The following is a 14,841-nucleotide window of genomic DNA, read 5'->3' as shown; positions in this document are numbered from 1 at the left end:
AGAAAGTATTCATTACTATTTAAAACTTTAGTAATGGAGGCTAAAATGGACATTGCAGAAATATCTTTGCGGCGTCTCCATGGAACATACACTGCTTTTTTATCCTTACTATTCGAGAAATCAACGTACATTCCAACAAAATTATTAGCTCTCGCATTGTTAAGTACATTATTCAATGCGAAGTTTATCAGGTTTTCAATATAGGCTGCAGGATTTCTGATTTCTTCATTCCTCATTACCCTTACCACAATTTCATGTCCCACTAGTTTAAACTTAGTGAAACTCTTTCTGCTTTCACTTACAACTTCGAAGTTTTCTTCCCCTGTATTATGATCATCTCTCTGGCTGCTACATTCACCCATAGGGACGTAGCCGGATGTGCTATGTTGTTTAGACCCAATTCCGTAACCACGAGTAACACGTGAATATTGTACACTTGATGATTGTGCGTCTTCAGTTATAACATTCACAGGATTTTGTCCATTTTCACATAGTTCATTCAATAAGGCATGCACATAATCAGATGTTTCAAATTCGTCGCGATTAACTACAACTCTGAAATTTTAAATCATATGCGTACCATTACAACGAAAATATTTATATATCTATTTATATTTCTATATTATTATTAGCAAGCAGCACTTTTATATAATATTACCAGCTTACACTTCTTTTATTCTGTAAGATGATGACAATCCTTCACTATATCACAAATACATTTCAAATATCATTCTTAGTGAATTCAACTACATCTACATAACAACCAACTATATATCTTCATGACAACCACATTAAAAAACTTTTTCTTTTTCAATATATATATTCCTGCTCACTTATTGCGCCTCTGATCATATTCATCATTATGGTCGTATCGTTATATACTATGTCGCTCGAACGGGAATTCCGTAACGTTAATAATGTGAAGGAAAGAACCCTGGATTAAGTATTTCGAAATATTGACCTTTTGAATAGTCCTCGTATGAAATTAAAATTACATTAACAAAAATATTTTTTTCTCTTTTCCTTATATGTATATATTCATATTACAATATTATATTCTTTTATATATAGTATTAATTATATCATTATATATCCATATATTAATAACGTCGATTCAAAAACAAATATATCGTCGATGGGACTATTCAAAAAAATGAAAACTAACTAATGGTTTTTGCAAGGGTATTAGTTACATATTCCTTCCCGTATTAAATAATGTGACATCATTTTTATCTATATATTTAACATATTCATCCATGTTCTAGCAACATTATTTATAAATAACGACTATCATCCTATTAGATGTTAATAAAAGGCAATATAACATGCAAAGATTGTAAGGCAATATAACACGCAAAGATAGTGAGCAACAATATAACATAAAACAAGTACAGATTGAGAATTATCATTCCATCATTATTGGTTTCGATTTAGATTAATGTCATGAAGTTCAACTAATCATAATCGGCCTTCTTTTGGAGCAAACAAATAAATGAAGATAAACATAGCGCTTTAGAATTATCATAATGACATACAAATTAACAACAACAAAAATATTTAAGACAATAGATATACTACATGAGTATTTCATGATGAATCAATCATAGATGAGCTATTAAAGAAACATGTAAATTATTTATAATTGTTACCCAACGTCACGTAACATGCTCCTCCTGTCCTGCTGCATCATGGACAATGGAATAGGTTTCTTTGCCTTTGGTAGCGTTTCAGGATCTAGTCTTCCGAATAAGATAATCAACTGACAGTGTGTAAGTTCAATAATCAACTTCTGATGAAGCCCAGCTGATAACAAATATCTTCCTTCCAGCTACTTTCTCCACTACGGTGAGCAAAATATCTTCAGCCCGTCCAACAAAATATTAGCTGTTTGTGATGTCATTCTTCACAGCATTGGCTCTTGCATCTTCAATTGCATGGTTCGACATTTCTATGCCAAGAATTTGAGCACATTTCTTAGCAAGAGTAAGTCCAATCTCTCTAGTGGCACAACACACATCTATCAAGGAAGTTTCTTCGTCAACCTCAACCATTTTCGCGATCGAAGTATTAAGCTGCTCGGCTCCCGAAGTATTCACTTGAAAATAAGAATCTGAAGGTACTCGGAAATTCATGTAACATATAGTTTTTTCCACGTATTCTTTTCCGAACAATAGCTGCAGTGGTGAAGGTTTCTCACCTTCTTCCTTTTCAGTAAAGATCTGGAAATAGAACGATGTTATATTCAAGCTGTTTCCTTCTCTGTTTTGGAAGTAATCTATCAAATCATCCTTAATCTTCCCTATTTCCTCCTCATTCAGGGTTTGTGGATGCATAACTGCCAACAGTATCAAATCGCCAGTATTCTATATTCGGACAGTCAATTGTCTCCAGTAACCTTCATGAGTCTCTGGAACAAATGGCTTATCTGACTCTCGTATGTATTGTTGGAAGACCTTTACTGCCTCTTTCATTCTGTCAGGCAAATGTCTCAGATAGTCTGCCGGTCCAATCCTCATGGAACCTTCTTTGAAGCTAGCCAGTCGAAAACCCACTGTTCGTTCTTGCATCTCAGGGTTTATGCCCACTCTAAATTCACACTTGTTACGGTAACCATCAACAACAGCTGGTGGTTTAATTTCAACAAGTTCACAAGCAAGTCCTTCATTCTTCTCTTTTCTTTCTTCTGCCCAACCTGCCAAATCCAAATTCCTTCTCAGCATCAAACCCGTCCGTCGCGTGAGCGAAGATTTTGTTTCTTCAGTCTTTTTCTTCAACTGTTCTTCATAAGGAACATCCCACAAAGGTATTGTAGCTTGTTTTATTCTATCTTCTAAAGTTAACTCAACTTTCGCCTTTTTAAAATCCATATCATCAGACTCTTCCAATTTTTCCTTACGTTGGTCAGTTAATTCAACTTTTGCATTGAACTGTTCATTCCTTAAGTCCAACCCAGAACCAATTTGCTGAGTCATTTGTTGAGTGATTTCTTGGGACATCTGCTCTATTTGTTGACTTATATTTAATTTCATTTCATCGAATTTTGTTGTAATCTCACTGCTTATTTGCTGCTTTAATTGCATAAACATATCCAAGATTTGATTAGTAGTTACAATTTGTGACATGGTTTCTTCTTTATTATCTGTCATTAATCTATCAGCATTAACGCAAACAAGTATAATGTAAGTTCATAAGTCCCTTGATATTAGAATTGAACCCTGTCTTTACTATGCTTCAAGACTTTTACAGGGTCCCGGGTTTTGTCGCACCATTATACAACAAGATCTCTATTTATATTTCTATATTATTATTAGCAAGCAGCACTTTTATATAATATTACCAGCTTACACTTCTTTTATTCTGTAAGATGATGACAATCCTTCACTATATCACAAATACATTTCAAATATCATTCTTAGTGAATTCAACTACATCTACATAACAACCAACTATATATCTTCATGACAACCACATTAACAAACTTTTTCTTTTTCAATATATATATATTCCTGCTCACTTATTGCGCCTCTGCTCACTTATTGCGCTTCTGATCATATTCAGCATTATGGTCGTATCGTTATACCATCTGCTTCACTATTTAAATTAAATGTTCATTAATAATCTCATCAATTAAATTAAAATCTTCTTGAAGTATATTTTTCAAAGTTTCGTTTCCTTGGTGAACCGAGGTCACGGAATTCTCAACAACAGATGGCACCAAATTATTATTAACCAAAATAAACACAATCCACAATTGCAAAATTCAACTACCTCTGCTGCATTTATACTATCAACCTGCCCTTGATTAAAATGATTTGAATGAACAAATTTGTCATGTGCTCATTGGTACATAACTTGTTCACGGATAAATCCGTGTGTGGACAAGTCAACGATGTCTGCACTCGACATTGCATACTGTAAAACTATTGCATGATTCTCTTAATAAAAATGAAAAAGAGCAGATAGCAAGGTGTCATAGCTTTCACTTCCACGTAGTCCCTGGCGCTGCTTATCCAAAAGTCTCCACCAAGTCTCCAACTCGCGTTCCTTGGTGTTGAGCCCCTCAATGAGTGGCGACAGGTGAATCTCGTCGATTTCATTAAACTCGTTAACGAGTGATTCTCTCAAGAATTTCATCTGTAAATATAAAAAATAGCTTGAAGTATTTTACAAACAAAATAAATAAATACAATGACACATACAATACAATGTTATTCTTTTACCAAGTCAACCAAGCAGCTTTCCTGTGCGACTTTAGTTACCTCACTTTTTGGAGAAACTCTTTTTATTTCTCTTAACAAACGCTCGTAGAGTGAGATCCATCAAATGTTTGTTACACAAACTTGTTAAGTTTTCAATTGTAAAATTATTAAAATTCCTAATAAATTAATCATAACAAATTTCATTTAGCAAAGAAGAAAAAACAAAAAATATTACACAATATTAGCTTGTTCGTTTTCAATTATGAAAACTCTGAAAAATCTCTTATTGTAAACCTAATAAAAAAGAAATTTCAAAGTATATATATTGTATATATAAAACTATTGAACACAATTTTTCAAAAGCAAAACGTATTCGAATACGTTCTAAATTCTGTTTTAATCCTTTCCGGATCCTGGCATTTTGGGCTATTTTTTAGACTTTCAGTCAAGCAGCTACTGCATCGTCACTATTTATCCTAGGATCATGGTTCATACCTCATTCTCTTCAGAATAGAGCTGGCTTTCAAATGGTACTACTTGCATGCCCATACCGTATACCAGGAGAGAGAAAATTGATGTCGATGGGAAAATTTTGAGAGGAAATTTTTTGTCCAAATTTGGGCCCCCCTGCCCCCCCCCCCTGTGTGAACGTAGAGACCTCCAAAAATCTGGTAAATAGTACTTGGTAAACTAAATGTGTGTACCAAATTTCAACTTTCTATCTTGAATGGTAAGGGCAGGAGAAATGTTATCAGGAATTCCCACAGTGCCCAAAATTACCGCAAAACACCATGATCTCAAAGAAAAAATTTCCTAAGACATCCCTAATTACCCTAGGGTCATGTTTCGCCCATCATTCTCTTTAGAATAGAACTGCCTTTCAGACGGTATGACTCACGTGTCTTTATCATGTATGTAAGGCGGGAAAATTCCGACTAAAGGGATTTTTGGTTTAAAAATCCCTTTTTTCAAATTGTGCCCCTCTGGGCCCCCTGTTTTTACGCAGAAATCGGAAAAAATCTGGTAAATACTACTCGGTGGACTGAATGTTTGTGCAAAGTTTCAATCTTCTACGTGAAAAAATAGGCCCGCCAGAAAAAATGTACCGACCATGCCCCATTTTTACCCTATACAGAAATATATTTGGATAAAAATTCAGTGAGACGGCCCTAATTACCCTAGAATAATAATTCGACCGTCATTCTCTTCAGAATGGAACTGCCTTTCAGCAGGTGTGACTCACGTGTCTCCATCATGTATGTGAGGCGAGAAAATCCTGAAAAACGGGATTATTTTGGTCTAAAAATCTCTTTTTTCAATTTTTCCCCTCTGAACCTCCATGTTTTAATGCAGAGATCTGAAAAATCTGATACATACTACTAGGTGAGCTAAATGTTTATGCAAAATTTCATTCTTCTAGGTTCAAAAGTAAGCCCGCCAAAAAAAGATAAACCGACCTTGTCCCTTTTCTTTCTATATAGAAGTATATTTTTTAAAAATTCCCTGAGACGGCCCTAATTACCCTAAAATAATAATTCGACTGCCATTCTCTTCAGAATAGAACTGGCTTTCAGACGGTATGACTCATGTGTCTCCATCATGTATGTGAGGCGGGAAAATGACGAAAAACGGGATTTTGGGGGTAAAAATGTCCCTTTTTTAACACTTTGCCCCTCTGGTCCCCCCCTGTTTTAACACTGACATCAGAACAGAAAATCTGGTAAATGCTACTCGGTGTACTCAATGTTTGTGCAAAATTTCAATTTTCTACGTTCAAAAATAAGCCCGCCAAAAAATAATGAACATAGGCTTAAAAAGGGAAAAATATATTTTAAGATTATGATGTCATCACCTCCTATGTCTGGACGCAGGACGGTCTGAAACCATACGTAATGTCTTCTACAATGTCTCTGGACTTGAAAAACAAAAAAACCGGATGTAAAAGCTCAAATAGGAGAGTTATAACGCAAAATCCCAGAAAACACCCGTATGGTACAAAATGTACCATTGGGATCCCCAAAGGGTTAAAAGCTTTCTTATAAAACATCAAAAAATTTCATGAATGAAAATTGTAAATGAACAAATATGTATAATGTAAATACACTTACAGATCTCCTTCTAATTTAAACTGCTAACTCTGATAGAAGTCACAAAAATGTTGATTTCTTCTTCTTTTCTTAGCGCTCCTTCTCTCGCTTTCAACTGTCCTTAAGTTGTTTAGATTTAGCCAACTGTAAGAATACAAATATTATTCTTACTAATATCTGTACATAATACTTCAGTTTCTTAGTATTAATAACTGTAATTTTGATATCTTCTCGTTTAAATCTGCACAATCAGTAAATTACGTCTTCAGGTATCGTCACCAGCAATCACATGATAACATTTTCTGAACAACGAGCTATATATACTCAATACGAGACAAAGGAACAATAAACTTTTTCTCAACAGGAAGTTTCAACATGTGCAACAACATAAACAAAAGAAATTCTTAACCGCAGACAAACAACATTCCGGTTGGCGCCAAGGAATAAAGAAATGAAAGCAATGTCACCTACAGTAAAACATGAAAGTGTGAGGAAATATCAAACACAAACAATATATCTGTTGGGGGCTTAAAGAAAAAAACTTTGAAAAGAATCTTAAGGCAATGGGGGAAACAAAAAGTTCTAAGATCAACAAAGAAAGGTCTTAGGAATAGAGGAGAAAATCAAAGAAAAACAATATTGCGAGTCAAAGAAAATCCTTTGAAAAGAATTCTAGGGCAGTGGGGAAATGAAAGGAATGACGGCTATAGTAAGAATAAAACTTTACTACCTGTAAGGTACAACATGCAGTAAACAAATTATTCTTCAGTTCACAGTATTGCTGTTCTACAATTACCGAATACATGCTAAACTAGTTTATCGGTTAACAACAGTTATAGTTGCCGCCAGCAATTTATTCCGAGCCCCTCTCAAACATTTATATCAGTAAGAAAAAAGATTCTGTTCATCTTTTTCAATTAGGTGAATATTTTTTCAATTAGCAAAAATGCGCATGTTTGATACTAAAATAGTATGCTGAAAATCATCATAGGAATTTTAAAAATCGAAAAATATTCTAATATTAATTAAACAGGTGCTCCAAGGCGAGAAAAACAAAAACAAACAAAAACCGTCAATGAACGCATTCATCTAATCATTACTAATAAGAATACTAAGATAGTATACTGAAAAGCATAATAGAAAATCCAAAAGATTCGAAAACGTAGAACAAAGAAAAATCGTCCGTAAACACATCCATCCGAACATCAGTAATAAGAATATTAAAATAATATACTAAAAAGCATTATACGAAATCCAGAAAACTCGAAAAAGAAAAATTCGTCCTGAACACATTCATCGGAACAGCAGTAATAAGATTAAGATAGTACACTGAAAATAATCATAACAACTGCAAAAAAAACTCGAAAAAAAACAACCGAAAAATCGTTCGTAAACACATCTGGACATTACTAATAACAATATTAAGATAGTGCTTTGAAAATCAAACACAGGAAGTCCAAAGAACTCGAAAAACAAAAAACAAAGAAAAAGGTGAAAGTTTATGTTCTCTGTGATGTATAGCATTACCAAATGTCTATCGTAAGTTAAATAATCAATTGGAATACATGTATTACATATGTGAATTTTAAGTGCAAACACAGTATGCATTTCGTATGTAAGATGGCAAATTTTCACGTTTACTAAGTGGCAAGCATCATATTTACCATCCACCGCTCATATTGCCTATACAACGCATAAAATCAGACGAAAATATTTTACTAACGCATATACTAAGTGCTACCCGCCATATGTGCTAAGCAGTGTACAGCAATACATATAATGTGTAAAGCGACCATGTTTTATTTTCAATGTTGCATACTATGTACAAGTTAGCATCCTTTACTACCCGCTGTACATCCATATACACTAATGTATACTCCGTATAACATAACGTCACTTGCCGGTGATGTTATATCATCCTTTGCCTTTACTAGCCGCTGTGCAGCTATTTTACATATCCATACGGGACAATGTATGCCATGTGCAATGTATGAACCGTTTACTAGTCGTTGTACATCTCTTTTAACCGTCTATACGCACTAATGTATGCTATATACAAAATATTAACCGATTTCAATGCAGTGTACATTCATATGCACTAATGTATACTCTGCATAACATAATGTCGCTTGCCGATAATTCTATGTCATTCTTCAACCTTCCATATACACTATTGTATGCTATATACAATATGTCAACCGTTTACTGCCCTCAGTGCATCTCCTTTACTCATCTATATGCGTAAATGTATGCTATATACAAAATAACATGCCTTGCCATTGATAATATATCATTTATCCATTAAAAAAGCTGGCAATGTCAACCATAGTAAGCGCAATCTTTAAGGAGACGGTGATGATGAGAAGTGAATGAAATGCTGGAATAAGGAAAGTGGGAGAAAACGGGAGAACCCTGAGAAAATGCACGCACACGGTGTTTGTCCACCACAAAAATCAGTTGGTAGGGGCTGGTAGCGAACCCGGGACCCCAGTATCTGATTTGAACGCTCTACCACTGAGCCACCATGGCCTCCACACCAGCTCCAAAAACACTATACTAATCAAATAATAAAATGTCTACGCGCTCTGCGCCTGGTTTTTAACCACGATGTTCCCCCATAACAATTTCACTTTCTCGCTTCAACCCTACCTACGCTTGCTTCTTTTTTTAATCTACCGTCCTTTCAGCACTAAAAGGAAAAATTAACCCTCGTTCTCACGGAAAAGTAACAATACAATCAATCTAGGTGGTAAATTTTTCCTTAAAACACATTTCATGAAACAAAACAGAGGGTCTTCCCCTCTTAAAGTAAAAACGATTTTCTCTTCAAATTTTTACTAAACAATGAACTCTTTCCTATCCACTTCCGTGGGTGGCAAATTACATCTCCCTTGTCCTCTTTTTTAACCTTTCTTCTCTCCAAAAAAACATCCGCATATCCTCTCTCTCTAAAACAAAAAAAAATCCAAAATTGTTACTTAAGAACCTCTCTAGGTAGTCTTTTACGCTAAGATTTCTACAATAGCCAGTGTCCAGCATTTTTTCTTATACTTACGAAAGCTCCTTCTACATAAAACATTCAGATGCAGTCTCTACACTATTACGGGAAAGGCCACCCGCACACATACACAAAAATCGTGGGTGATCCAAATAATTGGATTCCCACTGTTCGTTCACTTTCCACTCATCCCAAGAGAACAATAATATTTTTAGCAATGTCCTGTACATTTCTGCATTTTACAATGGTTTTTCTTACACATTTAACTTTCACAAAAAATTCTCAATACGGAGACAAATTTATTTTTCACTTACATGTGATTTGTAGGAAATCGTCCCCAATTACTGAAAAAAAATCCTTTTTTCTCACCCCACAAGAGATCTCACAGAAAAAATCGGGGTGCACAACAACAATGAACTCATTTTCATTAAATCTGTTCCAAAATATTTCAAATATTTGGATTCCCACTGTTACGTTGACTTCACCACGGGACTGGACCACCAGACTAGCCAATTAGTGAAAACAAATCTTTTTTCCTCACATACTCATAAATACCCACATTGACAATCATATTGTTCTCTTATATGTTACATGTCAATGTCAACCCCTTCCATTACTCCTACATAGTATCCCCACGTCTTCACCATATACACGTGGGCAACAGCAAATCAGGAATCGTATAGAAGGCAGGTGAAATCGATCCGCCAATAGGAAACGCAGAGTCAATACATTTTGGCATAACTACTGACCTGCAACACCAGTCAGGTTGGGGACTCTATTGTAACGTATTCGTGATGGTTACATTTGTGTCATTCGTTGGTTTGATCACAATATTTCAAGCAATGCCAAAATTTACAAAAAAAAAAAAAAACGTTCATTTACAAGATTGGTGAGCAGTACAAAACATGTGCAAATCATTTCAGTACATCGAGCTGCGTCAAACTTTGTTGGTTGGTCACAATATTACAAGTAATAACATATTTATATACAAACTCATTTTTCAAGCTGGCAGCCATATTGGATTACAGATGATACGTCTTTGATATATTCTGGATATTTATTATTGACCATAAACGTAAATACCACATTTCGCTTCTCCAACTTTAATGGTTTGAGCTGGTCATGCTTTCGATACATATTGCGGCATTTTGAACTCAAGGTGTCGCGTTTTAGAACATTTCGTCTCTTTTTGTCACCTAGTGATCAACATTCATACCATATTTTGTTTTCCTAGCTTCAGCAGTTTGGTATGCATATCCTTTCGACATAGGTTTTAGGCGGCCATCTTGGATTCAAGGTAGCCATAGATTTTCAATTACGCTTTTGTTTACATTTTGACCCGCCGCCATTTTGCGCAAGTTTATCGTAGATCGTCCAGACTTATTCCAACTTCTTTCGTTTAACAACAGCTTTCAAATGATGTTTTACTTAACCCCCCTTGCCATTTGAAACTTTTGAGTTGGATGCTGTTTGGGACCCTGTGAGGCCCTGGGACAAGGCCTTTTAACTTAAATAGTAGTACATTGAAAATAATGACACATGTACTTTCCTGTTTTCACATTTGTCCCACCGTTTCCGATTTATAAGGGTGGTCATGGACTTTCAATTAAATTTTTGTTTACATTTTGACCCGTCGTCATTTTGTACAGGGTTGTCGTAGAGAATCGAGACTTGCACCATTTTCTCTCATTTCACTTATTTAACTTCTCTTGCCATTTGAAACTTTTGAGTTGTATCCCGTCTGGGACCCTGTGGGCACCTTGCGGTAAACTTTTTTACCTCCAGAAGTGTGCCCTTGAAAATGATGGGAAACGTGTTCGCCGAGCTTTCCATTTACCCAACCGTTTCCAAACAAATGACTCTTTTCAAACTATTCTGCCAGGTAATTTTTTTGTAGCTTTTACATTAGAAAATGTGTTATAACTCACGATATCCCGCCTAGTGGCACGTATAACTTTGAGATTTATCTAGTCATAACATACCAAATGCGAACACAATTGTCTCGTTCGAATCTCAGCGGAGCCACTACGTGACCCTCCTCTGTCAGACAAACAGAAAGAAAAGACTAGAATTTGCAAAGAAGTGCCAAAATGAATCTGTAGACTTTTGGCACAGCGTTTTTTTTTTGTTTTTTTTTTTTTTTTTAGATGAAACAAGTAAACGCATTTGGAACTAGTGGATAGCAACATGTGTGGCGAAAGAAGAATAAAGCATTCGAAAAACAGAATATTGTTCCAACGGTTAAACATGGTAACTGTTCAGTGATGGTGTGGAGTGTGTGTGACAATGGAGTGGGAAATATTCATATGTTTGATGGTATTATGACTGCAAGAGCATATTTGGAGATCTTAAACTCAAACTTAAAGGATAGCGCACAAAAACTTCGCTTGGGTAATAAGTGGATGTTCCGACACGATAACGACCCGAAGCATCGAGCTTACGATGTTCGTGAATGGGTCAGTTACAATACACTTCACTATCTGGAAACTCCGCCGCAATCACCAGATTTGAATCCACTGGAAAACTTGCGGTTTGAACTAAAGAAAAATATCCATAAACGCAACCCTACCAACAAGGCTGGATTAACCCATCTGGAGGCACGGGGCTAGAAAAAATATGTGGTTCCTGCTGACTTCACCTAATACATTTCCGTGAAAGTGCAGTAGGAAAGTCAAGGGAATATGTTTCATATTTTTGGCCATATTTTATTTTATTATGATGATTGTATCTTCATGATCTTTTTTAGATAGCCAGTTAAGATTTTCATCCGGATAGCCAGTTAATCCGGCTCGGCCTACCAACAGAGAACAGTTGATTCAATATGTTCGACAAAAATGGGACCAATTCCACCATTTGTCGTAAATACATCAATTCAATGCCAAAACGTCGAGCAGTTGTCGGTCGCAGCTAAAGGACATCAAAGTACTGAGATATCCTCTTGTCTTCATTTCATAGCATTTTTATGTTCATTTCTCGTTTTGTCCAAATACTTTTTTGTTTTACTGTCAACAATTGTCATTTTTTGTTTGACATTATGGTGTATAATTTTCAGACTTGTTAATATGTATACATGCAAACAAAAGACCGTATTTGCCCCTTGTTTTCAACGTACAAAATAATCTGTTATCTTTTTTGTAAGCTGCAAAGTAGCAACTCTTTTGTTTTCGTGCGAGGTGTCCAAATATACATACATACATACATACATATACATACAGATATAGATATAAATATAGATAGATAGATAGACAGACAGACAGACATTTATAAATTTTTGAGAGATGAATCAACATTGTCTTACGTTAAAGCAGTGCGGACTTAACCCGGTTGAACCTATTGCTTTGAATCAATTCACGCGCTAGAGCAATAGATATAACCTAGTCTCTGTTGTGAAATGCACACAAGAATACATAGTGATGTATCCTTTTCTTGACAATCCCAATGACTGTGGCATCTACAGAAATAAGCTTTTCCAAGTTAAAACTGATTACAACTTAGTTGAAAACATTGAACACGAACCGTTTAAACAGTTTGAACAATTTTGTTCACTGAATCTGAAATTAGTAGGAATTTAAACTTGCACAGAATTCTAAAATATGAAATACTTTGCTGAGAATAATAGCAAGATAAAAACTTAAATAAAGTGGAATAATAATTATAATTAATGACTCATTTATATTTTATGTTCAATTGTACTTTCAATCCCAAATAACGCCAAGTGGGCTTTGTGGTAGAAAAAATGTGTGCATGAGTTTTCTCGGGATTATTCCGTTTCCTTCCATTTTCTTCATTTCATCATTTCATCCATTCTCATAATCATTCTCTTCTTTAGCCTACTGAATAAATCCGTAGGGTGTAAAACTGAAAGATTTCATTTCACTTTTCTCTGAAAACAAGATGGAGACGATGTTCGAAGAGTTGAAGACAAACTGCGAAGAATTTGGAATGATAGCAAATGTTAGAAAGACAAAAGTAATGTTGACTGGTCTGGATCGAAGCAGTCTGTAAGTAAGAGGGAGGAGAAAGTGGAACAGGTGACTAGTTTTCATAACCTGACTAGTATTATGAGTGAAGATACGAAGTGCAAACGAGAAATAAAATCAAGAATAGGAATGGCGAAATAAGTATTTAAGAAAAAAAGTATATTTTGTGACTCCTTGAATACCATCATCATCATCATCTGCTATTATTGGCAGATCACTTGCTGCAACTAAGAAGCTTCCATGCTCCACAGTCTTCCGCTAACGTCTTCGTATTCACGTGTGACTTTTCTGTTTTGATATCTTCCATTAATTGTAATCTTCTTCGTCCCTCCCCTCTCTTTCCTGCTGCCATACCTCTGGTACGTCTCCCACGATATACTCGTCTTCTCAGCCAATGTCCTAACGAGTTTCTCTTTCTCTTCTCAATAATATATATAAGTGTTCTTTCACCCCACCATTTATAATAGCCTCTCATTCGCTTTTCGCCCCACCCAGTTGATTCTCTCCATTCTTTTCCATACACACATTTCGAAAGCTTCTCTTCTTTTCTCACTCCTTTTATGTAATGTCCATGTTTCTGCCCCATACGGTACAATACTCCATACGAAGCATTTTATGAGTCTTTTTCTCAAATCTTTAGTCAAGGACCCACCAAGGATACTTTTCTTCCTCTTAAATTCTTCTTTCGCCATTCCATTTTATTTCACGTTCGAACTTCATATCATCACTAATAATATTTTTCTAAGGTATCGAAAAATAGTCATCTGTTGTATTTCCTACCACAACAACTGATACCGACCTCTTCGTTCCAATCACCATGGTTTTTCTCTCAAACATTTATTTTCATCCCATATTCTTCACTGCCCTTCCTCAAATTCTCTAACATCTTATTGATTTTCTTTTCAGATTCTGCAACAAGCGCCATATCATCTGCAAACCATATATACCTAATCATTCTACCTCCTACCGAAGTGCCGTCTTCATCATGTAGTCGTGGGGCACTTTTCACTATCTCTTCTAAAGAGTAAATAATGTTGGCGAGAGGCAACATCCCTGTCAAACTCCTCTTCGAATTGCTCTCTCGTCTGTCATTTCTTCTCCTATCCTAACACTTACTTGTTGGTTCATGAATAATTTTCTTACGAGTCTTCGATCATTCCATTCCAACCCAATCTTCTTTAGAACTCCCAACAATAATTTCCTTGGATAAAGGGTTTAAAAGAAAGACTCTGGAAATGCTCCATGTGGAATATTGTACTCAATGGGGTAGAAAATGTAGATATTGCGGAAAAACAATGAAAAACAAAATGAGTGCTTTTGAAATGTGGATATGGAGAAGGGTGGAGAAAATTAGTGAGATTAAGCAAGAAATGAATGAGAAATTGTTAAGGATTAGATACTACTTAGGACATCATCTAAAAGACTTGATGACAGATGTGATGGAAGATGTTTTGGAAGGAAAAAGGAGAGGCGAAAGAATCTGCAATTGATGGATGGCATCAAAGTAGAATATTACTACGTTTCGATGCAGAGATTGTAAGAGGATCCTAGTGCATGGAAGCTTCTCTTGAGGGAAG

General features: G+C 35.5%; 1 pseudogene; it reads right to left on the bottom strand.

The window, feature by feature from the left end:
• Nucleotides 1-1,880: 1,880 nt before the first annotated feature.
• Nucleotides 1,881-2,333, bottom strand: LOC145666185 (tRNA (uracil-5-)-methyltransferase homolog B pseudogene; annotated as a pseudogene).
• Nucleotides 2,334-14,841: the final 12,508 nt, after the last annotated feature.

Source organism: Thermobia domestica, chromosome 12, assembly GCF_964235325.1.
Source record: "Thermobia domestica chromosome 12, izTheDome1.hap1.1, whole genome shotgun sequence".
Classification (NCBI taxonomy): Eukaryota; Metazoa; Arthropoda; class Insecta; order Zygentoma; family Lepismatidae; genus Thermobia; species Thermobia domestica.
This window is presented reverse-complemented; position numbering and strand designations above follow the sequence as displayed.